This window comes from Delphinapterus leucas, chromosome 9 (genome assembly GCF_059928025.1).
Source record: "Delphinapterus leucas isolate spDelLeu-1000000601 "Yukka" chromosome 9, BTC_Dleu_Yukka2, whole genome shotgun sequence".
Lineage (NCBI taxonomy): Eukaryota > Metazoa > Chordata > Mammalia > Artiodactyla > Monodontidae > Delphinapterus > Delphinapterus leucas.
In genome coordinates, this window is record NC_143137.1 from 12,117,343 (window position 1) to 12,143,942 (window position 26,600).

Sequence of the window (26,600 nt, forward strand, 5' to 3'; positions counted from 1 at the left end):
TGGTCGATGATCTGTCCATCCAAGATGAAAATTATTCCTACAAATCTAGTGCCTGGCACAAAGTCAAAGATAACCAGATTCATGAGGAGAAATACAAACACCATAAAAATACAAACATCACGACTGAGAAGCAGCAGAGAAAGAAAATCGACAAAAATAGTCCCACAAAGATCTCAGATGTGAAAATTACCAGACACACCCTAAGACAACTGTCTCCTGTGTTTAAAGAGATAAGATGTAATCTTGGAAACTGTTATTAGAGAATTAGTGACATAGGAGATTGGAAAAAGAACCAAATAAAAATGCTGTGAGGAGATGGTCATCAATGACTGAGGTTTTATCAGACAAGTCAGCTGGATGAGGATATGGACAGAGCAGTCGAGGAGATATGCACTGAGTGAATGGACATATATTATTACTTGCAGTCTTGGTTGGGTAAAGAGAGAAGTGAAACCAGCAGAGATTGAGGGCCAGTGACCATGCCTTTAGGAGAATCTCAGTAAGCTGCTTTCCAAAGAGTTCCAACCAATGCTTCAGAAAGATTTCTAGAATTATCTTAGAGAATCCAGGCAGAAGTTAGAGTAGAGGATACATTCTCAGAGGGAGCAATTGGATCGGGGGTGATTGATTGTTTTAGAAGTTCTTACTAAGGAATATTTTAATGCACTAAGGAACTATTTTAATGTACTAAGGCAAACAGCTGAAATACCCTCAACATGCAGTGTTGAGCTGTGTTGGTTACAGTAACAAACTCCAGAGTAAGAATTTGTTTTGAGCTAAGATTTGAGACTGGTTGCCAGGATACCCATTTGTGTATATTTCTTTGAAGTTGGAAAAGGGCTGAATAGAATAGCTAAAATGATCATCCCACCACCAACGTCATTATTATCAACACATTTCCATAAAAACGGGAAAAAAGTGTTTTCCAACCACATACTCTGTGTTGAGACTTTGATGCCTAAAAGTTCCTGGGTAAAAGCAGAGAGAGAAGGATATCAACTTGAATCATTCAGATGGTGAAAAAAACCTCAGCGAGCCTGCTGTTTGCTACACTCATAGAATCGCCATCTGTATTATTCAAGTTTATTGGACATGTTTTGTGACTGCATATTTTTATAGAAGAAAAACCATCACTAGCCCCTGAGGGCTGAGTCTGTGACAAACACTTTCAGTTTGGGATTCTTGAGTTTTCACCACAGAACGCTTCTAATCCCTGAGTCATAATTATTTTCAAACAACAATTTCAGCTCTCGTGTTTTAAGAAATAATGTGTGTCCTCCATTTATATGCATCACAGCTTATCTCTGCAAACGCACTTCTTCCCCTTGCATAATGAGGAGTAAGGGGAGGGCTGTCTGGAGCTGCCGTGAGCAACACAGAGAGGAAGAATCATGAAGTTTGTGCACAGGAAGGAAGGGTCTGTGCAAGGCTGTGGCTAAGCTGCTGGCACAGAAATACACAGCCGAGTCCCCCAGCTCTGCAGGCTGGATCTTGAGAGTGGAGTCTGCTCCTTGGGGCCTCTCTGCAGAAAATCGATTCTGAGGCAACTACAAAACATTTATTTCAGCCTCTTCCTCAAAGAGAATCAGTAGCTCCAGACCCCTTGTAAAGGATACTGTGGCCTGAAGTAGGATCGCATCACAAAGCCATGGCCTGTCTTTTCTCTGTGATCTTGTGTCTGGGGGACTGGGCGACTCCACCTTCTGTGAGTTCTGTATCAGGAAAAGACAGAATTTGAAAATGGAAAGAGGAGATGATTGAAATAATCACTGGAAAGAGAAAACACAGAGAGAGCTTGGTGTTCTCAGGACTTACAATTGTACTTTATGTAACAATTATGCCCCCAGGAGACAGAGGGTTTCGCTCAGCAGAGGAGCCCGGAGCCCATGGCAGGGTCAGGGCAGCAGTGGGAGGTTGACCAGCTCAGGGTCCTTGTAAGCATGAGCAGAGGAGGAGGGGCGTCCTTGTCCCCACTGGCAATTCCCATGGTGACATCACCGTCTCGCAAATGCCCATAGTCTTAGAAACCAACTGTTATTGACTAAAACATATCTAGAAGTTTGTTGAACATGTTCATAGACTGTATGTGAATTCATCCAACTGTTCCCACGCATGGCTCCAGGGCTGAGCGATTGGATCTCCCATCACCACCTTCTAACTCTCTGCTGGATGTTTCTACTTGGATGTGTCAAAGGTGACTCATGTTTGAAATATCAGTTAATAACCTTTTTGTGTTATCTGTAATTATCCTTTTCTTTGGAGGTGTCTCTTTTACCAGGTTCTCTATTTTCCCAATCAGATGAGCTTAGACAAGGTAAAGCCAGGATAATTGCCACCGCTTTATCCTAGAAGCACAGTGAACTAACTGACACAATTGAAGGTAGAGAGATAAAATGATGCCCTGAGTGTAGATGTGAGCTGGAAGCTTTTATTCTGTCTGAAGGTCAAAGACTAGTTTCCTCTTTGCTTTCACTCATCTCCATGAAGCATTCAGAGAACTCTCTTATCCCTGAAAATACCAGGATGGATACAGTAACAGTAAATACAAAATTGAATCTTCTGGAATCTTAAAAAACATAGCATAACATACACTTGAATTGCACTGGTTAGTATCCGACTTTTTTTTTTAACAGGGCAACATTTGTTCTGAAACATTTCTTTTCATTGTCTGAGTGGTGAGGTAGAAAGGGTTAGAGGACTGGAGAAGGCCCCAAGAGTTGGTGTGAAACAAGAAAACAAGGAAATGTGTGTCAGAGAGGTGGAAACAGGAGAGTCGTGTTCTCAGAGATAATCTTCTGAGTACCCACAACCTAGGGCTTACATGCCAATGCTATCAAGTTAAGACCCACAGATGTAGAACTATCAGAGCCATCCATTTCCCTCGTAAATTCTCTATTATTGAGATAGAAAAGCTGCTGGTCTGAGTCCAACTTATGTTGGTACCAGTTAATCATCCCATGATGGGAAGTTTCTTCACATTGAGGTGTCACTACTTGTCCCATTCTTGTGCCCAGGGATTAAAAGTTCTGAGTGATGGCAGCGTTCAGGGTGGCAGGACACAGGGCTGATCAGGCTACATACAAAATGCTTGCAATTGAGGCTTGCCCATTCCAGGGAAGAAATCCCTGCTGTCTTCCCAGGCCTCACCTGCAGCACTGAACAAATCCAAAACAAAATCCAGGCAGGGATGGGGCATCTTACTGCTCAAGGGAGGAAAGGCAGGAGTTCTGGGAGATCTGATACTTATTAAGGATATTTGCAGTGTCTTAGCCAGCAGTTTGAGACTAGCCTAGACAAGGTCTTGAATTATCTACTCTCCTCCCCTGCATTTCCCTTACATCATCCTTGCATCATTCCTTTACATCATTCCCTTACAGCATCTAGGACACACAACACTCCCCTGCATTTCCCTTACATCATCCTTACATCATTCCTTTACATCATTCCCTTACAGCATCTAGGACACACAACTAGTAGGGGTTAAGTTTGGGGTACAGGTGTATATCTAGAGTTTCTCTAATGGTCTCCCAAGGCAGATGTTTTCCATCTCATGGGTCCCTGAGAATTCAGCCGGCTCCTGGCTCTTCTCTGTCTACACCCCCAGCAGGGTCAGAAGATTCTCCACTCGGTGATTTGCTCCGTTTTTACAGTTCAGGTTCACTGCTAAGCAAAACCCACATGCATCCATAAAGGAAGAAGAGTCTCCATTTAATTCCTCACATTCCACTGGCCACTCACATCTGCAAACCAGAGGCTGGATGCAAGGATGAAGTTGCATTTTTCTTGCCTCAACTTCTAAGGCAGAACTAAGCCCTGTTTCAAAAACATCTACAGATTTAATGTGATCCCTATCAAATTACCATGACATTTTTCATAGAACTAGAACAAATAATCCTAAAATTCATATGGAAACATAAAAGACCCAGAATTGCCAAAGCAATCCTGAGAAAAAAGAACAAAGCAGGAGGCATAACCCTCCCAGACTTCAGAAAATACCACAAAGCTATAGTAACAAAAACAGCATGGTATTGGCACAAAAATAGATAAATGGATCAGAATAGAGAGACCAGAAATAAACACGCACACCTACAGTCAGTTAGTCTTCGACAAAGGAGGCAAGAATATCCAACGGAGAAAAGACAGTCTCTTCAGCAAGCGGTGTTGGGAAACCTGGACAGCCACATGTAAACCAATGAAGTTAGAACATACCCTCACTCCATACACAAAAATAAACTCAAGGGCTTCCCTGGTGGCGCAGTGGTTAAGAATCCGCCTGCCAATGCAGGGAACACGGGTTTGAGCCCTGGTCTGGGAAGATCCCACATGCTGCAGAGCAACTAAGCCCGTGCACCACAACTACTGAGCCTGCGCTCTAGAGCCCACGAGCCACAACTACTGAAGCCCGCATGCCTAGAGCCCGTGCTCTGCAACAAGAGAAGCCACCGCAATGAGAAGCCTGTGCACCTCAACAAAGAGTAGCCCCTGCTCGCTGCAACTAGGGAAAGCCCGTGCGCAGCAACAAAGACCCAACACAGCCAAAAATAAATAAATTAAAAAAAAAAATTCAACCCCCCCAAAATAAATAAATAAACCAAAATGGCTTAAAGACTTAAATGTAGGACATGACACCATAAAACTCCTAAAAGAGAACATAGGCAAAACATTCTCTGACATAAATTGTACCAAAGTTTTCTTACGTCAGTCTCCCAAGGCAATAGAAATAAAAGCAAAAATAAACAAATGGGACCTAATCAAACTTATAAGCTTTTGGCATTTTCTCACCTCCTGAGATGGCCCACACTCTGTCTGTGGAGTGTGTTTCTCTCTAAATAAATCCACTTCTTACCTAGAAACAAACAAACAAACAAAAAACCAACTTATAGGCTTTTGCACAGCAAAGGAAACCAAAAACAAAATGAAAAGACAACCTACGGACAGGGAGAAAATATTTGCAAATGATGCGATTGACAAGCGCTTAATTTCCAAAATATACAAACAGCTCATACAACTCAATAACAAAAAACCAAACAACCCAATCAAAACATGGGCAGAAGTCCTAAATAGCCATTTCTCCAAAGAAGACATAGAGATGGCCAATAGGCATATGAAAAGATGCTCAACATCACTAATTATTACAGAAATGTAAAACAAAACTAAAATGAGGTACTACCTCACACTGGTCAGAACGGCCATCATTAAAAAGTCTACAAATAACAAATGCTGAAGAGAGTGTGGAGAAAAGAGAACCCTCCTACACTGTTGGTGAGAATGTAAATTGGTGCAGCCATTATGGAAAACAGTATGGAGGTTCCTCAATAAACTAAAAATAGAGTTGCCGTATGATCCAGCAATCCCACTTCTGGGCATATACCCAGACAAAACTATAATTCAAAAATATACATGGGCCCCTATGTTCATAGCAGCACTATTTACAATAGCCAAGACATGGAAGTAACCTAAATGTCCATTGACAGATGAATGGATAAAGACGATGTTGTACATATACACAATGGAATACTACTCAGCCATTAAAAAAGAATGAAATAATGCCATTTGCAGCAACACGGATGGACCTAGAGATTATCATACTAAGTGAATAAGTCAGAAAGAGAAAGACAAATACCATATGATATCAATTAGATGTGGAGTCTAAAATATGACACAAATGAACGTATTGACAAAACAGAAACAGACTCACAGACATAGAAAACAGACTTGTGGTTGCCAAGGGGGAGGGTGGGTAGAGGAGGGATAGATTGGGAGTCTGGGATTAGCAGACTCAAACTATTTTATATAGAAAGGATAAACAACATGGTCCTACTGTATAGCACAGGAAACTATATTCAATATCTTGTAATAAACCATAATGGAAAACAAAATGAAAAAGAACATACATATATAACTGAATCACTTTGCTGTACGCCAGAAACTAATACAACATTGTTAATCAACTATGCTTCAATAAATAAATACATAAATAATTTAATTAATTAGTTAATTAATTAAATACAAAAACCCCCAATCTGCTTCTCCATCCAAAACCAATGCCTCCCGATGGCCAGTGGTTCGGGGTCACTGGCCTGAGGCCCTTCATCCAGTGGCCCAGGGAGCCTGGTGCGACTTCACTATTTGCATTAGAACTGGGGCTGACACCAGGCAGTGTCTGTGAAGGTAAATCCTCCCAGCTCCTCTGCAGCTCCTGTTCCCTCCTCACGACGCTAATACATACTGTTCAACTACAACTTGGGATAAATATTACTTTTCCTCCATTTGCATTCAGTCAACTTCCCAAAGTTTGTGAGTTTTTGACTGTCCTTTAGAACACTCAGCCTCTCTTGACACAGAGAAAATGGTCCTGTGCAGCTGTTATATAAAGACAGTGAAAGGAACCTAAGTAATTTGAGTATTTTGGTAATTTATCCTGAAGTGTTGTTGTCGGAGTATATCCCACAAAATGTTCTCTGATATAGCTGTAATTTTCTTTTATTTATTTTATTTTTGACTGTGTTGGGTCTTCGTTGCTGCGCACAGGCTTTTCTCTGGTTGCGGCGAGCGGGGGCTACTCTTCGTTGCAGTGCGCGGGCTTCTCATTGCGGTGGCTTCTCTTGTTGTGGAGCACGGGCTCCAGGCATGCGGGCTTCAGAAGTTAATGCACACGGGCTCAGTAGTTATGGCTCGCGGGCTCTAGAGTGCAGGCTCAGTAGTGGTAGCGCACGGGCTTAGTTGTTCCGTGGCATGTGGGATCTTCCCAGACCAGGGCTCGAACCTGTGTCCCCTGCATTGCCAGGCGGATTCTTAACCACTTTGCCACCAGGGAAGCCCTGTAATTTTTCTTTTGTAGTGTAAGAGAATCTCCAGTAATCGGTACCTTTACTCAAATTTCAGACTGTCACTCTTGAAAATTTTCCAGTCTGGTAAGTTTGAGGTCGTAACTTACTGTTTCAGTTTGCAAGGGTTTGATTCTAAGTAAGGTTGAGAATGTATTCACATGTTTAGTGAGAATTCATGTTACCTAGAATTACCTAGATTAAGTACTGCCATTTTTACTGGGTCATCTTTTCCTTATTAAGTAATAAGAATTATTTATTCATTTTCGATAGACAAGGTCTAATAGACAAGGTCGGCTATGCTACAGAGAATAAAACAAACCCTAAAACCCCAGTGGTTTAATTCTAAAACATTCTATTCCCCATGACCATGAAGTCCACTGTGGCATGAACAGCTTCGTTCTGTGGTTGTCCACCAAATTATGATCCAGGGAGCCAGGCTGCTTCTACAGCTTAATTAGCCAGACAATGAAGGGCACCTTCCAAGTTCCTCCAAGCATGGCAAAAGAGACTTGAGGCGTGCCCATGCAGAGAGAAGCTAACGCAGCAGGTCTGAAACTGCTGTGTCTAGAAAGCCTGCTTGCAAGTCTGGCCTTTGGCTGGCATCTGGGAACTTGGCTGGTGAACAGCTATCTGTATTGATAGAAAGTTTTTTTGAGAAGAGTGTTTCACTGTGCCTGGACCATTGGTGTGAACAACATAGTTTATGCTGAACCCTGGATTTCCTTCTGGGAGACCAGATCTTCCATTCGTGGTAGGCAGTGGGTGCCTATGGGATCAGCTCCCAGTAAAACCTTGGGCACTGAGTACTCAGTGGGCTCCCTTGGCAGAAATATCATACCCATGTTGCTGCATTTTTCTTGCTGGGGGAATGTGAGCTCTGTGTGAGCCCTCCCAGGAGGAAGAGAGCATAACGAAGCCTGTGTATGGATGGATTCTTCTAGACTCCATGTCTTTTTCCCATATGATCTGCCACTGAATATCTCCTGTGAGTCTTTTAGCAAATCTCCAAGTGGGAGGATACTTGGAGGCCTCATCACAGTGCCACGGAATGTTATAAAGGACACGGCTTGAAACTGGCTTGCATAATTTTCACGCACATCCCATTGTTCAGAACCTAGTCTTAGGTTCCCAACCCTCCAACTATAGTGATGTTGGAATCACATCGGAGCCACAGGAATTTGGTCTCTGTCACACTGATTCTTTATCATCTGTCTGCAAGTCTTCATGTCTTTTCTCAGTCTGTGGCTTACCTTTTCATTTTTTACAGTGTGTTCTGACGTACAAGAGTTTAATTGAATGCAACTCACATTATGAATATTTTCTTTGTAGTTTGTGTTCTTTTGTGTCTCCATTAAAAAAAAAAACAACAAACCCTTCCTCAGATGAATGCCCCAGAATATTTTTTCTTAATTTCTCCTAGTAAAATTTAATTTTACTCTTCACAATTAAGATTAAGTATACCTGAAATAGATTTTCATGTAAAGAATTAAGTAGAGAGTTAGAAAGAAGAGGGAGGGTTATATGTTTAGTGCGAGAGAAACAGCCTACAGAAAAGATCTTAGGGTGGCAAAGCACATGGCACAGAAGAGGAAAAAACTAAATGTGGATGCATGTGGCTGGAACAGGGAAAGTCAGGGGAAACTTGTGCAAGACGATGGTGAGGGACAGACAGAAGCAAACATTATAGGACCTTGTAGGGCTATTGCCCAGTAGAAGAAAGGCAGCCAGGAGCAGAGACCATATGAGTGAACATTTCTTTTTTTCTTTAATATTTATTTATTTATTTCTGGCTGCGTCGTGTCTTGGTTGCGGCATATGGGATCTTTCGTTGTGGCACATGGGCTCTCTAGCTGTGGCGCCCAGGCTTAGCTGCTCTGCGGTATGTGGGATCTTAGTTCCCCGACCAGAGATTGAACCCGTGTCCCTTGCATTAGAAGGCAGATTCTTAACCTCTGGGCCACCAGGGAAGTCCCCGTGAGTGAAGGTTTCTGACTTGTAAGGTGAAGGATAGTAGAGGGTGGGGTAGGCAGTAGATGAAGACGTCACAAAGCTCACAGGGGAGAGAAGGATGTGGGCCTTTGAGATTATCAAGGGGATCTTCATGTATCTCAAGTAAAGATGCACTTTCCTTTCTGCAAGCAGAGGGGACCTCAGAAGAGAGAACCAGCTAGCTGTAGTGTTGAGTCGACCCGCAGTCAGGCTAAGATGGGCATGGGGCAGACTTCAGCACTGAGAGTCACACTGCCCACTGCTGTCCAGCCCCCATGCTGGCAAGAACTCTGTGCCTTTGATGGAGACAGGGGCTTCTGAGGGTTTGGGCCAGACCTCACGTGTGCAGGCAACCCTCAGTCTTTCTAACCACGCTTTATGTGCAGAGAGGAAGCAGCTGTGCAGTACTGTGGAGTCACTGCTGGCACAGAAGTACACAGATGTCCGGGAGGGGATAACAGACACCAGGGTCAGGGGGAAATCCTCTGTATTTGATCTCGAGACGTTGTACCCATCAGGGATTTCTCCTTTCTCAATGTTGCCAACACCAGAGGAGTAATGGATCAGCCTCAGCCCATGTCCCAGGTCTTGTCGGTACCAGTACATATAGTCATGTTTATCAGTCTGGTGACATTGCAGAGTCACTGTCTCTCCTGTCACTGTGATTTTGTGTCTTGGTTTCTGGGTGATCCCGGCCTCCACAGGTCCTGTGATAGACAGAGCTGATGTTGTCATCCCAAGAGGAAGGCTAGTATTGAGGTCTTGAGAATTCCAGGGACGGGAGCCCACCTGTACTCACCTGCCCACAGGAGATAAAAAGCCATGCCGAAGAAGAGCCTGGTGACCATTTCCAGTCCTGGACAGAAGCTCATATCATCCAGTTTTGTTTTGGGGAAATAGAACTTGGGCTCTTGGGAAATCCTTGGCCGTCCAGTGGTTAGGACTCAGCACTTTCACTGCCGTGGTGTGCCTGGGTTCTATCCCTGGTCTGGGAACTAAGCTCCCACAAGCCTCGAGGCCCAGCCAAAACAACAACTTGGGCTGTCAGTAACTCAGTGATGTCACTACCCTTGACACACGCTTGAGCTGCAGAGCTCGGCTGCCACAGCCCTTCCCACAGGAAGAAGTCAATAATATATATAAAGTTGAACAGCTCGGAACAGGAAGAATTAGTAAGTCTGCTTTAAAAAGAAATCTTATGTCTCTACGCTTTTCCCCTGCCTTTTAGTAAGGAAATTTTTTCTTCTCTGCATAATAAAATTCCTTATTTGGACGCTGTTAAGATTTTTCATATTTCTGTAGACTAAGAAATATTCTCATGGCAATCCCAGTACTTTTGTGACCTCTCTGCTCAAAATGTTTCCAGTTTTTTTCCCTTTGTCTAAACTCTGGATAATTGACTATCAGCCAACAGTGATCTTTTCATTTAAAAAGAACTACCTGATGTCCAGAATGTTTTCAGTCTCAAGGTCAAAGTCATTGGAATTTGAAGAATTGTTTACATTGGGAGCTCCACTATCTGTGCTCAGGTCTCTATATCCTTGGGGGTAAGAGTCCTCCCTCCGCCACAGGAGGCCATGGGAGGACTAGACCACTTACCCCCGTGACCGTGCTTTCTGTGAAAAAGAAAGGAGGCGCATTAGCAATGTGGATGAGAGACCCATCCAGACGTACACATGCGTGATGCCTCCAGGGCCACAGGGAAATGTTCTGTCTCCGTTTGAAAGGTCTCATATGCTCCAAATGAGAGAATATTGATTGAATCATATTTTATTACATTGAATCATAAATTGCTGTAGTGCAAGACTTACAGCTAGACGATATCACGGCATACTGTCATTTCAAACATAGGTCATGTGAGTGTGTGTGGCTCCCCTATTTCTGTGATTATATATCTCCACGTTTTCTGGATAGGTAATTCCTATAATCACACAGTAATGAGAAAGGATATGGAATCCAAAATCAGAGACAAGAAGGAGGCTGATGTAGCACTGCATGGAAATGCTTGTGACTGGGGTCTGGCAAACTTGGGGAAGGGCTTTCCCATCTATGCCCAGGACCCACATTGTCCCAGGGACCAAGAGCCTGACAGCAAAGCAGCCTACTGACCACGGCTGTGTGTGTGCAAAAAAAAGGGAGTTTTTCAGCTAGGACTCACATTCTTTGGGGTAGGGTACACGGAGTCCTAGAAAGCTGAGGACTGTTCTCATGACAAGGTATGATCTACCTATAATATTAATATTCTCAACAATATGCTAATTTTTTTTAGGGAATAAGTATTTACCAGGAATATTTCCTTTTTATTTTTAAATTAATTAATTATCAAGTCACAAATTTGGTGTTGCTGAAAACATACACCTCATCTAGAAGCTTTGTCTGTTTTTTGGTTTTTAGTTTTTTTTGTTTTGTTTTTGCACTGGTGTTTCTAGGCACCTGGAACAGTATAGAACAGTACCTACACACGGTAAGTAGTGAAGAATAGGCTGGCCATAAAGTCAGTGAAGAATAAAATAACTTCAGGCCCTCTCAATTGCACAGAAACTTTCCAAGACTTAAAAATTTTTTTTTCTATTCTCTTTTTCAAAGAGCACCCTAACATTTGATAAGGTTTAGGCTGCACCAAAACCTGGATCTACTCCGCATTCAATAAGTGTTTGTTGAATGACTGAAGAAAAAAAATGATTATCTGAGTCCAGGCCGACTCTACTTTCGTAAAACATAACTCTAGTCTATTCAGTTGCAAATATCAATAGGTTCAGAGCTTTAAGGGAGCAGAGATCATGTAAGTCTGTTGGGAATTCAAAATAAACCAAAGTGAATTGAGAAAGATTCATTCATATATGTTATATAAGACTTTTTGAATGACTGAATGGCAGTATGAAGAAAAGAAAAATGGTGGCCTCTTCCAAAGAGAAGGGTCTTCTTATTTATTTATTTATTTTTGGCTGCATTGGGTCTTCGTTGCTGTGCGCGGGCTTTCTCTAGTTGCGGTGAGCGGGGGCTACTCTTCGTTGTGGTACATGGCTTCTCATTGCAGTGGCTTCACTTGTTGCAGAGCACGGGCCCTAGGCGCGTGGGCTTCAGTAGTTGTGGCGCACGGGCTTAGTTGTTCCGCGGCATGTGGGATCTTCCCAGACCAGGGCTCAAACCCGTGTCCCCTGCATTGGCAGGCGGATTCTTAACCACTGCGCCACCAGGGAAGCCCGAGAAGGGTCTTCTGATGTGACATCATTCCATCACTGTCAGAGAGCAGGGAGAATGAAGCAGGGAAGGAGAAAACCAGGATAAGGCACCATAGTGAAGTTGTGCTGGGGCAACAAGAGATGGATTCCATTGGGACCTTCTGAGAAGCCCAGGAAATGCCTCTCTGAACTATTCCTGAATGCTGACTCCAGAGCTTTCGTTCCCTGGCTCCTGTCTCACAAGGAGCTTTAGCACCCCTTCAGCTCTGGCTGCCCTGTATACGGGCCAACGGGGCTCCTATGACATCAGAGAAGACCCTGGGGCAGAAAGCAGAGGGACCCCCAGCATGCATGTGATGGGGAGCTGTCAGCATGGGGCAAATGGACGTAGGCTTGCACATAACCCTTAACCGCAGCCAAGGATGAAATCAGAGGTGGGCTGAGGATGTGATGGAAAGCCCTAGAGGCTCCTTGATGGCCACTCTTCAAGTGAAAGTGTCCCTTCTTCTAGCAGATCTTTCTTGTGACCACTAATGGCTCGAAGCCAGAATTTTCTGGAAGCACCACACCTTCTTGCATATCAGACTTAATATCAAACAGGAAGGGCTGTCCTGGGTCCCATTTTCATTTTCCCTTAAGAAGCAACTCTTTGTAGTTAGTTTCACATAATAAATTATCAGACGACTATATTTGCATTTCAGATGGTTTTGCGTCTGGAGCACAGGTGACTCAGGCAAAAGTAATCAATTCTGATCCCAGAATTGCACACAGCCAGTAATTGTGCTACATCAGAGTTGTGTCAGAGAATTAACAGGGAACTAAGATTTCTTAAGCCTGTAATTTGTATTATGCAATTTGTTTCATTTTCTTGCATAAAACCTCTGCAAAACAGGTGTCATTGGTCTCAGTTTACAAACGGGAAAACTCAGCCAAATCTTTTCCAAGTCACCAGCTCAAGGCAGGTCGGAATAGTCCAAGGCAAAACAGACCAAGGTCTCTGAAGTCCAAACTCTTTTCTCTTTAGCCTCCCAGGTGAAGATGTTGTGATGATAACTTGTGTCAGAGTCAGTGTTTCTGAAAGGGACTTTTGGGTCAATGTTCCGATTCTGAAGATGTCTACCTCTACCAAAACGCAGAGGGGGATCTAAAGCGTGGTTGGGTTTGAGTCTCAGCTCTGATATTTGTTAGCTGTGCCTGCTTCAGCAAGTTATCTAAACTCTCCAGCAATCAGTTTTTTCCCCTTTAACGTGGTGCTCTATCTCACGTGGTTCTTAAGAAAACGAATCGAAATAACATGCTTAAGAAGCTGGATGCCTAGCACAGGAAGGGGTCTGATACTAGCAACAGTCAAAGCTTTGGGGTCCAGGGCTGTCCCACCCGAGCTCAGGACTCATCTGCCCCAGTGGCCACACAGCCAAGAAGCCGAGTGCCCCAGGCGACTCAGGCAGAACGAAACTGGTCTTCTCCCTACTCAGGGCTCTGGTTTCCAGGGTGCGAGAGCAAATGTTTGAGCCTCCCTTTTCTCTGTATGGAGGGCTTACCTGTGATGTCGCTGTTCTGATGTCCCTGTCCTTGTGGACTCCCGCAGGCGCCCTGCACCCCCCCAGACAGGCTCAGCTGATCGAGGCCTTCCCATGCTGTCCAGTCACCCATGGAGCAGGTGGGGCTGGGTGTGCTGAGCTAGGCTGTGCAGGGCTGGGCCAGGTGATCAACCCTCGCTGCTTCTCTATTGCCCCAGGGCAGGAGCTCCTTTCCCTACACCTGTCTTGGATTATCCAGGCTGCCCCACTGAAGCCCCATCAGGCTCTTCACTAAATGTAGCCTCCCAGAGAGGCCTTTCCTCCCTGCCAGGCGAAGTCCGTGGTTCCCTGCTGGGACAAACACACCTGCATGTTTGTTAATGCGAGAAGCCTGTGATCAGCTCTTCAAATGCCAACACTGACTCTGATTCATCAGATAATCTCCCTGACGCAGGGACCGAGCCAGGACTCTCTCGCCCTTAACCCCGCCCCCTCCTCCTCTCCCTCCCCCTCCCGGACGCTGCTGACGGAGGCTCGCTCAGTGGATCCACAGTGCCCTCAAGTGGCCAGTTGTGCAGTAGCGCAATTGCCAGAGCCCAGGCAGGCCGAGCGGCTACCTATTAGGATCGAAATCCGGATCCACCGGGACATGCAGGGCACAGGTCTTGCTGATTTGCCCTTTATCTGTCTCGGGCTCACCCTTAGCACGTGGTAGTGAGGGAGGCATGAAGTAAAGATTTTTCCAAGACGGAATAAAAATTCTAAACCTCATCAATTAGTGTTCTAGGAAAGGGGATACGGGCCAGTTACCAGTTGCCCTGGGAAGGGGTGGGACCTCGGGCAAAGCTTTCTCTTTAACCAAAGATAATTCCTGGAGAGGCTGACAGTGGAGTTCTATCAGCCAAAACATCTTCCAAGCAGCCAGGGAAAGAAGCCCATCAAGTCCTTGAAGAGGAAACTACCTCCTTCATATCTTCTCTTATCTGAACATCCTGTTCAAAGTTTTAAAAATTTATTTTATTTATTTATTGTTGGCTGCATTGGGTCATTGTATTGGGTCTTAGTATCTTTTGACAGACACAATTTTTTAAAATTTTGATAAAGAATAATTTAATTCTTTTTAAAATTAGAACATTTTTCATCCTCTTTTAGAAATCTTTGCCTACTACAAGGTCATGAAGAGAATTTGCTGTGTTTTCTTTCAGACTCTTTATACTTCAGAAGCTTTATAGATCATTGGAAATGTTGTTCCAACTCATATTAAGTTTTGGTTTTGGCAAGGGTCAGCAAGCCTTTTCTGTAAGGAGTCAGATAGCAAATATGTTTGGTTTTGGCAAGGGTCAGCAAGCCTTTTCTGTAAGGAGTCAGATAGCAAATATGTTTGGTTTTGTGCACCCCATGCAGTTTCTGCCAGAACTACTCAACCCTGCCATTGCAGTGCAAAAGCAGCCCTAGGCAATACGTAGATGATTGAGCTTAGTTTTATTCCAACAAAACTTTACTTACAGACACTGAAATCTGAATTTTGTATAATTATCACCTGGCACAGAATGTTATTCTTTTTATTTTTTTAACCATTTAAAAATGTAAAAACCATTGTTAGCTTCTCGGCCATATAAAAACAGGCAGAGGCCATATTTGGCCTCTGGGCCTTAGTTTGCCAACTCCTGGTTCATGGACTGAGATAAAAATTGAGATTCATTCCTTTTCCACATGGATATATATATTTTTCCAGCACCATTTGTTGAAAAGATTATTTTTCCCCTCTTTACGCTACTTTTAGTGTTTGACCTAGGGATTACAATGTGCATCTTTAACTTATCATGGTCTATGTGTAAAAATATTCTATTAACCATAGGTTTTCCATAAATGCTTTTTATTAGAAAGTTTCCAGTTATTCCTAATTTGCTAATTGTTTTTTTAATCAGGAATGGATGTTGGACTTTATCAAAATTTTTTGGAGCATCTATAGAGATGATCAAATGGTTTTCCTTTGTTAGTATTTGATATGATAAATTGTAAAGCTATAGTAAATAAGGCAGTGTGCTATTTGTGTAAGAACTGACAAAACAGACTAATGCATATGCAATGACTGATACATGACAAAAGTGAGATCACAGAGCGGTGAGGAAAGTATTACTCTTCAACAAATAATACTGGGTCAATCGGATAGCTATATGGAAAGCCATAACCTTACCTCTTCATTTCATATACAAGGAACTCCAGTTGAATTACACATCTTAATGTAAAAGTTTAAAATATAAAGAATTTAGAAGGAAATATAAGAAAACATGATCATTTTGAAATAGGCAAAGATTTCCTAAACTAGACACCAAAATACAAAATATAAACCAAAGAGGGGGGAAAATGGACTGATTTTGGATTAAGAAGTTCTCCTCATCAAAGGACACAACTAAGAGAGTGAAAAAGTAATCCAAAGAGTGTGTGTGTGCATGTGTGTGTGTGCATGTGTGTGTGTGCCAGTTGAGAGGCTCATATACCTTGATAGGAATGTAAATTGGAAACCTCAAAGAATCCTGAATGGATGATATAACTCTTATTCCAGTCTTCTTTGAATTACTCCCCTTTAACACCTTCTCAAGCGGGGTTACCTTTTATGAAAGCCAAACTGAGTTTCTATGTAAAAAATAGAGAAGAGGGCTTCCCTGGTGGCGCAGTGGTTGAGAGTCTGCCTGCCGATGCAGGGGACACGGGTTCGTGCCCCGGTCCGGGAGGATCCCACATGCCGCGGAGCGGCTGGGCCCGTGAGCCATGGCCGCTGAGCCTGCGCGTCCGGAGCCTGTGCTCCGCAACGGGAGAGGCCACAGCAGTGAGAGGCCCATGAACCGCAACAACAAAAAAATAGAGAAGAAAATTAGACACAAAATGACAGCAGGATTGTCAAGCAATAAAAAAGCAATATAGGGACATACATTAGCGTGCATTACTGTGGATGACAGTTCCCTGTGGATAATTTATTTCAGTGGCAACTGTTGCTAAGGATTGTAATTTATTTATTTTTAAGGTTGGTGGCTACAGATGACCTTAACAGTGTTCTGCATTGGCTGGCGCACATCTGGGCATTGTGTGGTCTGAGTTGGTGACATTCAGTATGAGGAGTTTATTATAAATGTGCTGAAACTATACCTCACTCTACCTGAGACTATGGTCTGATATTCAACCCCAATTATAGGATCTTGAACTGTATAAAGGAATCTCAGAAACCCAGATGCTCTAGTCTTTCAAAGGTTATTTTCCGACTTTCTACTATCAGAAGAGCTGAAGCCCCAAGTTCACTTATTTGCCCTACTGAGGGAAGTGTGGGGTAAGTCCTTTATATGGGGATTTCTGGGAACTATGAGTAGAGGTGAGCACGTGGGTGTTTGTAAACAGGAAGGAGGTGACTGTGCCACGCTGTGGCTAAGCTGCTGGCACAGAGATACACGGCCGAGTCCCCAGGCTCTGCTCCCTGGATCTTCAGACGGGAGTACGAGCCCTCAGGCCTCTCAGCTGTGAACCAATCACTAGGCATCCCCGATGCGTCTGGTGCACCTTTTCTCTGAAGATAAGTCAGAAACTCTGGGCCCTGCCCCAGCATCTGTCAGTACCAGTAAAAGACTTGGTGACCAGAAATTGGGTCACACCTGAGAACTACAGCCTGGCCCCTCCCTGTGACCCTGTGCCTGGGGGACTGGGACGCTCCAGCTCCTGTGTGACCTGTGGGGATAGTAAGGAAGAAAATAATTGTAATCATCACACACACACACACACACACACACACAACTGCTTGGTTTGCTGAGGACTCACCTGCCCCCAGGCGACAGAAGGTAGCCCAGCAGAGGAGCCTGGAGCCCATGGCAGGGTCAGGGCAGCAGTGGGAGGTTGACCAGCTCAGGGTCCTTGTAAGCATGAGCAGAGGAGGAGGGGCGTCCATGTCCCCACAGGGCAGTTCCCATGGTGACATCACTGAACCTCAGGATTAATTAATTAATTAAGTATATCTAAGATGGCTGCAATGCAGAGATGCACCATTCTATTATGTACCATTAAGAAAGAAAAAAATGACTGTCAGTCATCATCAGAAACATTAAAAGGTGAGAACTTGTGAGGCGTAGAATTAATGAAAAATGGAGGGCTTCCCTGGTGGCGCAGTGGTTGAGAGTCCGCCTGCCGATGCAGGGGACGCGGGTTCGTGCCCCGGTCCGGGAAAATCCCACATGCCGCGGAGCGGCTGGGCCCGTGAGCCGTGGCCGCTGAGCCTGCGCGTCCGGAGCCTGTGCTCCGCAACGGGAGAGGCCACAGCAGTGAGAGGCCCGCGTACCGGAAAAAAAAAAAAGAAAAATGGAAATTCAGAAGTGGGTCTAAATAGGCACTGATTCTGTTAGGTCCTCACTGTCGCCCCAGTGTCCCGGGGCCTGAATCCCAGACTCCCTACCTGTCCTTCTCGCTTCTCCCCTTCTTTTCTCACCATCAGCTGGACATTTCCACCTGGATGCTTCAACAGCACTTCACAGTTGAGGTAGGAAATGCTGATTTTATCAACTCCAGCTGAGACTCCTCTTTCTGGCCTCGTTCCTGCATTCGCCTGGTGCTATGCATGATCTGGGCAGGAGTGGGCTATGTGTGTGTGGGGGGGGGGGAGGGTGGGTGGTGGAATCGCCACATCTTTGTCCCAAAGGCAGTCTGCACTCACAGCTCTGGGCAAGGGGTGAAACGGCGCCTCTGGTGTGTACCGATCTAAGTTCAAATCTTCTAGTAATTCTGGAGGTTAAAACAAAAACAGTTCCCTTGATTAATTCATGAATCTCCATACAGTTTTTGTCCTCAACTCCCTATCGTGGTGCCTCCTGTGTTTCTAAGTCACTTCTAAAATGAATAAATGTTACAGAACCTTACCTTGAGGAGTCAGAACTGTTTTACCTTTAACATTCGGGTGAGAGTCATACAATAAAAACGCGGTGGGGGGTTGAACTGATCCTTGGGACTCCTAACAGGCTGCATTATGAGTAATTCATTTCTCAATTTCACTCCTAGGCTAACTCTCAAAACCTGACTGGTGGCCCCCTTCAGAAAAGGAACAAGACACATGATCCTTTCCAGAAGAAGATGGGATTCCTCCAACCTGATTAAGCAGGAAAATTGACCTATTTCTGGCCCCTGAGAGTGTCCTTGGGCACTGCCTGTTTTATTAGTGTGCCCCGTTGAACAGGTAAACTGTGGCCCCCAGCCTCACCACTTCTCTCTTCGTCACCAGCCTTCACAGGGAAAAGGGGCAGTACAGCTGGTAACTTCACATTTGAAATAAATTATCCCATTTCCACCCCCTTAAAAAGCAAAACCGATCAGAACCAGCTTGGAGTTTAGCTAACACTGTGTTCCTCTACATTTCACATGTGTGAAGCGACCACTTAGTTGCCTCTCTCCCCGCCTTTCTCATTTTAATAATAGCTTCTCACAAAGGTCCCTTCCCTAAATCACATTCGTATCTGTGATGGATCTTGGGATTGGAATAATTTGCTCAAATCTCAGCTTTTCCGGGGCTAAGCCCTTATCAGCCATCTCTAGAACTTCTCTTCTGTCAACATCATGATGCTTTTACCTGCAGTGGTGTAGGACACACACGGACGCTCCTACCTGCAGACTGAAAACCCCCAGGCTCCCAGGGGGTCCCACACAGATGTAAACAGACTGTCGTTTGTAATCTGGTTCCACCATTTATCAACTCTGAGACCATGCACGAGGCCATTAACCTGCCTGTCTATCCCCGTTATGTGATATGAAGCAGCTAACAGAAGCAAGTTAGATCTCTGTCTACCGATCTGAAAAAATAAAGTCCAAAGTAGACTAAGAGAAAAAAGTATGCAAGTTGCAGTTAATGTGTGCAGGTGGCCCCGCTTTTGTAGGGGTATTTGGGTAGACAGGTTTGCATGAGCATAGAGAAGAAGGTAAGAAACACACCCCAAAAGGTGGGATTGGATATGGCTGTGTTTGCAGAGGGAGGAGGATTATTAACATTTAACATTTTCCTTATACATTGTTGATGCTTTTTTATTATAAAACATAGCTTAGCACTATATACAAGGCATGGAAGCAACTCAAGTGCCCATCAACAGATGAATGGGTAAAGAAGATGTGGTATATATATGCCACATTATATAATTGTATATATTATATAATACTCCATTGTATATGCACATTGTATATATACAGTGTGTATATATAATGGGTATAAATGACCTTTTTTTTTTTTTTTTTTTTTTGCGGTATGCGGGCCTCTCACTGTTGTGGCCTCTCCCGTTGCGGAGCACAGGCTCCGGACGCGCAGGCTCAGCGGCCATGGCACACGGGCCCAGCCGCTCCGCGGCACGTGGGATCTTCCCGGACTGCGGCACGAACCCGCGTCCCCTGCATCGGCAGGCGGACTCTCAACCACTGCGCCACCAGGGAAGCCCCTAAATGCCCATTTTAAAAAATAAGCCAAGGGTGAAGGAGCACAGCACCCTGTGCACATGGACGGCCCCTGACCGGTGAACTGGGTAAGCGGTGAGGTCGACGGTGACTTCTGTTTGTGCTGACTGTGGATTAATGTGGCTTCTGCCTCTGCAAGAACGGCCACCACCGAGAGTGGAGGCTCTGACCGCTCATTCTAGAACAAGCCTTGAATAATCCCCTTATTTGAAAAGGAAGGTAAATGAGCGCCTCCTACTGCCTGCATTTTCAAACTCAATAAAAATCAGTGATGTTTTCACAGGCTCTAGAAATGCTCGTCTTTTACTCCTAATTCAAGTAGCAGTGTTGTTCACTCCAGGGTCGGTTGTGACGTTCTTCCAGTGTTCATCAACAGCTCACAGCTTTCTCAAGTGGGTGAGGGGTGCTGTCCCCAGGGAACATGTTCTAACTCCAGGCTTTCTAAGGTTTGACTCTTTGAAATAAGTAGTCTATTTTTGGTCTTCACTGCCTAAGGAGATGAAGCTGCGTTAGTCTCTAAAGCATTGATGTGAATCATTCAGGCAAAACCGGGGCTTTGGTCTATCCTTGGGCCATGCTAGGCAATTGTATATTTGATTATTTCCGCCCAGAAAGACTCACACAGTTCTTCAAGGACTAATGCATGGCCTCTCTCTATAAATGGAGCCTTTGCTGTCACAAACAGCATTTCCGAAATGGCCGAGGAGGGAGAGCTGGGAAGGGCACTGCCCTGCATCCTGCCCCACAGGCAGGGTGTGGGCTGAAGCTGGGGTTTGGGGGTGAGAGACCCTCAGCTCTGTGTCTCTGGCGTTGTCCAACGATCCATGGAAGTGGACATCCACGACACGGTTCAGTGTATCAGGCCTCGTGGCCTCTAATTTATCCAAGAGGGATTTGTGCCTTGGGAAGACCTTCCCTCACATAATAGAGAAGCCATTATTGTTCCTCCGCAACGGGAGAGGCCACAGCAGTGAGAGGCCCGCGTACCGAAAAAAAAAAAAAAAAAAAAAAAGAAAACGTAAGCTACAGACTGATAAAAGGTGTGAGGGCTGCCTACAAATGATAATGAGTCAGTGTGAAATCATATGTTCCTCAGTGTTGCCAAGGAGGAGGCCATAGTAACAACCATGATGATGTATGAGCTTTCCACTGCTGTCCAGCTGGACACACGAAGACACGGCCAGGCCTCCGTTCTCACTGACTGGGATGCAGGGGCTAATGATGGAGCAGCTGGTCTGTGGACTTTGTAAACAGACATATTTGTTTCCTGGTTCTGCTTCTTCTAAACCGTGAGACATTGGGAAAATGATTTAATGTCCCTGAGCCCTTTTATCTATACAGTGGGCCTAAGAATATTTGATTTGCACGATTGTTGCAAAGTTTTAAAGAGTATGATATGTACAAAGAATCTAGCACACGTTAAGGGCTCAGTTGCCCCCCTTCTACTGAGTTGGCTGCTGCTGGGAGACATGGAAATATTCAGTGCACACAGGGCAACCTGGGTTCTGTTCGCTGGGAGTGCTCTGGGCTCAGCAGATAACAGGAAGTGGATTTGAAACGGCTAAAAACATCCCTTGCAGGAGGGAAACCTGGGTGGGAGGCTGCACGCTCTCTCAGTGCTCAAGCCAAGGCAGGGAGGTTTGTGCACAGAACGTGGGTGACTCAGCAGGGCTGTGCTAAGCTGCGGGCACAGAGGTACAGGGCCGAGTCCCTCAGCTCCAAGGAGCCCGCGTTCAGCTCAGAGCGAGTGTCACGGAACTGTTGTGCTGAGAATCGATCTGGGAAGTTTCCTTTTTCTCTCTGCATATTTTCATAAAACTCTGAGAGGAACTGGGGGCCCTGACTCAGGGCCTGTTAGTACCAAGATACATTGTGGTGCCCAGAGACAGGGGAACATCTCAGTGTCACTGTCTGTCCTGTTGTTTTGATCAGGTGTCTCGGAGTTTGGGTGACTCCAGCCTCCAAAGGGCCTGTGAGAAACACAGATATAAAATGAGCGCCGGAGAGAGCTTGATGGTTACCCCCAAGGTGAGGTGGGGGATTCGGGAGTCGGGAAGCTCAGAAAGGCGATAATGTCTATTCACAGGACTTACCTGCTCCCAGGAGATAAAGCATCACCCAGGGAAGGAGGCTGGAGCCCAGGGCATGCGGGATGGGCAGTGTGCGCCTCGAACTCACCTTCTGGTCCTCCTGGGTAAGAGCTGAGTTCCGGCTTCACTCTCCCTGATTGGAGGATTGCCCTGTGATGGCCCCTCCCTGTTGCCCTCCCCCTGGAGGCTTCGCGAGGTCCTGCGCTCTGTGCTACCCACACGCCAGACTCTTCTCACACTTCTGCCGGGCAGGAGGCTGACTTAGGGCGAAGTCTGTCCCCACCCAGCTGTGCTGATGTTTCTGTGAGGCACATGCTCTTTGCCCCCCACTCCCCAGCAGCCAGGAAGCCCCGTCCCCTCTCACCTTCCTCACCCCCCGCCCCCCTTCTGCTTGCAGGGCTCCGTGCCGGAACTCACCCACCAGCACATCAGCCAAGGGGGAGGGTCTGTAAGCCTCCGGTTCCTCCTCTGCCTGGGTACCCCCATCTCTGTGATGCTGGGGTCAGACCAAGCTTTGTGTTGATATTTTCCTTTCCCGGGCAGCAATCCCAGCCCTCACCCTGAGCGGCCAGTGCTGCTGCAGAGACACCAAGATTTAGTCCATCTGACTGGGTCCGAAGGGGGCCTGGGTTGGCTATAAATTCTTGGGAGTGAAGATCCTCCAGAAACAAGTTTCTGCCTTTATGGGCTCGTGGCACAGACCTAGTCAACTTGGGGTTTACTGCCCTCAAGCCCGTCTTCAGTGTAGCATCCTGGAGAGTTTCTGTTTATCCCTCCAGACTCACCTTGCCCTGTGAGGCTGACCTTTACAGATTATAGTAACTGGGCTTCCTCTAGACTGAGTTTTGTTTATGGGACATAATGGCAGGCGAGTGAAGGGAGACAGGGCACCACTGTCCTGGTTTATAATAAATACGTACCCTTTGGCTTCCTTCTCCCCGTTACATTTCAGCCTAGCGACTCGTTCTCACCAAAGGCTGCAGCACCTGGAAGGCAGCCGGTTCCCTAAATTACAGCAGCCAACTGCCCAGGGAACCATTCCCCCATGCCTTTCAGGCCAATGGGGATAAGAGCCACCCATTTATGCTGTCCTAGGACCCTTCTCTTCCCTTACCGGTCTCCCTAAACCCTGTCTCACCTTTATAAATAGGCTCTTCATTGGTCCTCCTCAACCCTCCCAGCACCCTGCAGAGTAGACAGTAGATGTAGCCAGGGAAAAAAGGAAAAACGAGCTTGGAAAATGCACTGGGCCTTTTTGAAAAGTAACAAAAGTCCTAACGTTTGGCAGTTAGCAGTAACAGAAGTTCTGTCTGCAATTAGCAGTGACAAAAGTTCCAACATTCTGCAATTAGCAGTAACAAAATTTCTAACATTCTGCAGTTAGCATTGCTGAGACCGTCAGCAGAAGCATAGAGAAATATGCAATGTGAAAATAAATAGTATGACTTGGGGACAGAATCTGAAGAGGATCCACGGAAGTATGACTCCATTCCTCAGCTACTCCTGTCCAGGGAAGTCTACAGCAGGGTGTGTTTCTTCACATACACAGGGGAGAACTTGGGGGTCCATGCAGATCCCTCCTCAGGACACTCTCTCTGATCCCCCTCAGTGGGCACTGCCGTCCCCTGCAGGGATCACCTTTGATTTAAGAGGCAAGAAAGCAAAGAAGAGGGTAAATTTTACAGAGAGTGGGGAATGTCTGAAATATTTGAGATAATGTTCTGTTGAGTGAGAGGGTGAGCTAATTGAAATCTCAAAACAGAGATGTAAAGGCAGGTAAAGTTCGTGACCCGATTTATCATGCTGGATACCAGTTTGTGCAGGTGTGATTTATTCTGACAGCTCTCAGCTGCTGCCCTGAAAAAGCGAGATCCATGCATTCACTCGGGTTTGGGTTTCTGTAACGAGAGGGCAACCTAAGAGGATCATGGTAAAAGAATGAATATTTGCAAGATAGGGTTAAAAGAATGTATTATAACATCATCAATTCTACTCTATCAGGAGGTGATAAAAATATGGAAGGACCCTAAGGAATAGGAAGAAAGAAAGAATAGTTACCAATGGATAGGAGATCCCGGTAATGCCAAAGAACAGGTGTGGGAGGATAGGAAGCTGTGGGCAGAGTGGGATGAATTAACTCATGAACTTGGAGGTGGGTCCTTTCCAGCTGATGGCAAGGAACAAGGGATGATGTTATTAAAGTGAAGCAGTGGAGCAAGAAATAGAAAGAAAAGGCTCATAACTTTGGGGTAGGCAAACAGGATGCAAAGAGCACCAAGTGTAAAAGAAAAAGCTGTTAATTTAGACTTTATAAAAATTTAAATCTTCAATTAACCAAAGTCAACATTAAAAAAGTGAAAAGGCAACCCACTGTGGGCGAAGACCAACTCAGCCTATTTAATGGTCAAAAGACTCCTATCTAGAATATTAAAATATCCCTTACAAATCAATAATATAAAGACAACCTGATTTTTAAAGATGGACGAATTCCAAAGCAGGCACCTTATAAGAGGAGATAGGAAGATATGAAAAAAGTAAATATCATTACTGATCAGTGAAGTGTAAATGAGACACCGCTACAAACCCAATAGAATGGCTAATGATAAAAAGAACACCAGATGTTGGTGTGAACGGGGGGTCAAGGGAACCCCCACCCCTTGGTGTTGTAAATTGGTGCAGCCACTTTGGAAAACTATTCAACTGCTTCTAATAAAGACAAATATGCCTCTACCCCGTGAATCCATAGTTCTACTCATGTTTATACCTAAGAGAAAGGAATGCTTTTACCCACAAAGACTTGTACAAGGATATTCAGTGCAGTTTTATTCATAATAGTTGAAAACTGGAGCAACCTAGTCGTCCATCTATAGGAGGATGGATAAACAAATTGTGATATACAATGGAATACGACTCAGTATTATAAAGAAAAAAGTACTGATAAACACAATATGAATACATTTCAGAAATAATAATTTTGAGAACAAGAAGTCAATAAAACAGAGTATTTCCTGTGTGGTTCCACTTATACGAAGTTCAAGAATAGACAAAACTATAGTCATAAAAGTCAGAAAAGTGGTTATAGCTCTGGGAAGTAAGCTGACTGGGAAGAGGCATGAGGAAATTTTCTCGGGTGGTGGAAATGTTCTTTATCTTGATTTCGGTCATGGTTGCACTGGTGTAGGCCTTTGTCAAAATTTACCAAGCCAAAAAAAAAAAAAATTTACCAAGCAATATGTGTATTAATTTGAGCATTTTTCTCCCTATTTACACCTTAAATAAAGTATGACTAAAACAGTAATAAACAATTACACAGGAGATGGGAGTCACATACAATTTCATTGCGTGTATTCCATGTAGTCCACCTTAGAAACGAACCACACACAAGACAGGAACAATTCCATGCATCAAATATTGAGAACATGAGAAGTTCTCAGTGATTGGAGTATACAACATCCAAATTTGACCTCAAAATAAGCTGGACTGACAAGTTTGCTCAGAAATAGCTGAGGATCAATGGCTGAAGGAAAGCTGTAGCCAAACAAAAACTTCAAAAAAAAAATCCTCAAAGTCTGTTGAAATCATTCCAAGCATCCTGACCTGCTGTAAACGCCATAATTTGGCAAAATTGGTCATTCGTCAGTTTCACCATTTAGACTTTCAGCAGATTGGCCAATTAGTGAGTTCAGTTTTTGCCCAGAGAGCAGCCTGCTCCCTTGTCTGTAATCAGGTCCTGGGTCAGCCAGCGCTCCCCCAACCCAGGGTGTACATGGCACAGCAGGTCAAGGGGTGAGCAGCACATGGGGTTTGCCCTTCCTGTGAAGCCCAACTATGGACCCCCAGACTTGGACTTACTGGATCCCACGTGAAGAAACCCTGCTCTTGTGTATGGACTTCCACCCGTAAGAAGCCGAGGAGGGATACAGGCTGGGGGAGAATAAATTGTTGCCAATACCATTTTGTAATATTTTGCAAGAAAAAAAAAATTGAAAAGCTCATCGATTTTAATCCAAGCCAAAGGGATGATAAAAATGAGGTTCTTTCTTAATTTACAAATTGCCTAAAAGATGGGAATCATATACAATTTTATGCATGTAGTTCAACTTAGAAATGAATCACACACAAATAAGAGAAGAGAACAGTCACAGGCATAAAATATTGAGAACGTGAGAAGTTCTCAGTGACCTCAAAAGACCTCATAACCTCAGAAGATGCAAACTACTGCCCTATGCCCACAGGAGAGACTTAGTTTGTCATCTTTCTTTTGATAATTCTACAGTTGATCATCTCAGGGTTTAATGCTGCTGTTTGATGCATCTACTCACATTTCCCCTAAGTGGTTTGTTTACTTACGTGTTTCATAATTTGTTACTGAAAATTGTTTTTCTCCAAAGAATTCTTGCTTGGTATTCAATGAGCCCCAGGCACCTTTGTGTAACAGTTTCAAGCTTGGAGAGCCCCAGATCGCTCAGGGAATTTAAAGCTACACGGCTGCTTTCTGCTTAGTTCTGCGCTGAAAAAGGA

At 44.7% G+C, this 26,600-nt stretch overlaps 1 long non-coding RNA gene across 1 annotated transcript; it reads right to left on the reverse strand.

Moving 5' to 3' along the window:
• Window positions 1–8,331: 8,331 nt before the first annotated feature.
• LOC149748348 (uncharacterized) lies at window positions 8,332–13,654 on the reverse strand. The gene is made up of 3 exons (XR_016394265.1): window positions 13,543–13,654; window positions 9,619–12,058; window positions 8,332–9,526 (listed from the first exon to the last, which is right to left on the reverse strand). It is a non-coding gene; the product is annotated as an uncharacterized LOC149748348 (long non-coding RNA).
• Window positions 13,655–26,600: the final 12,946 nt, after the last annotated feature.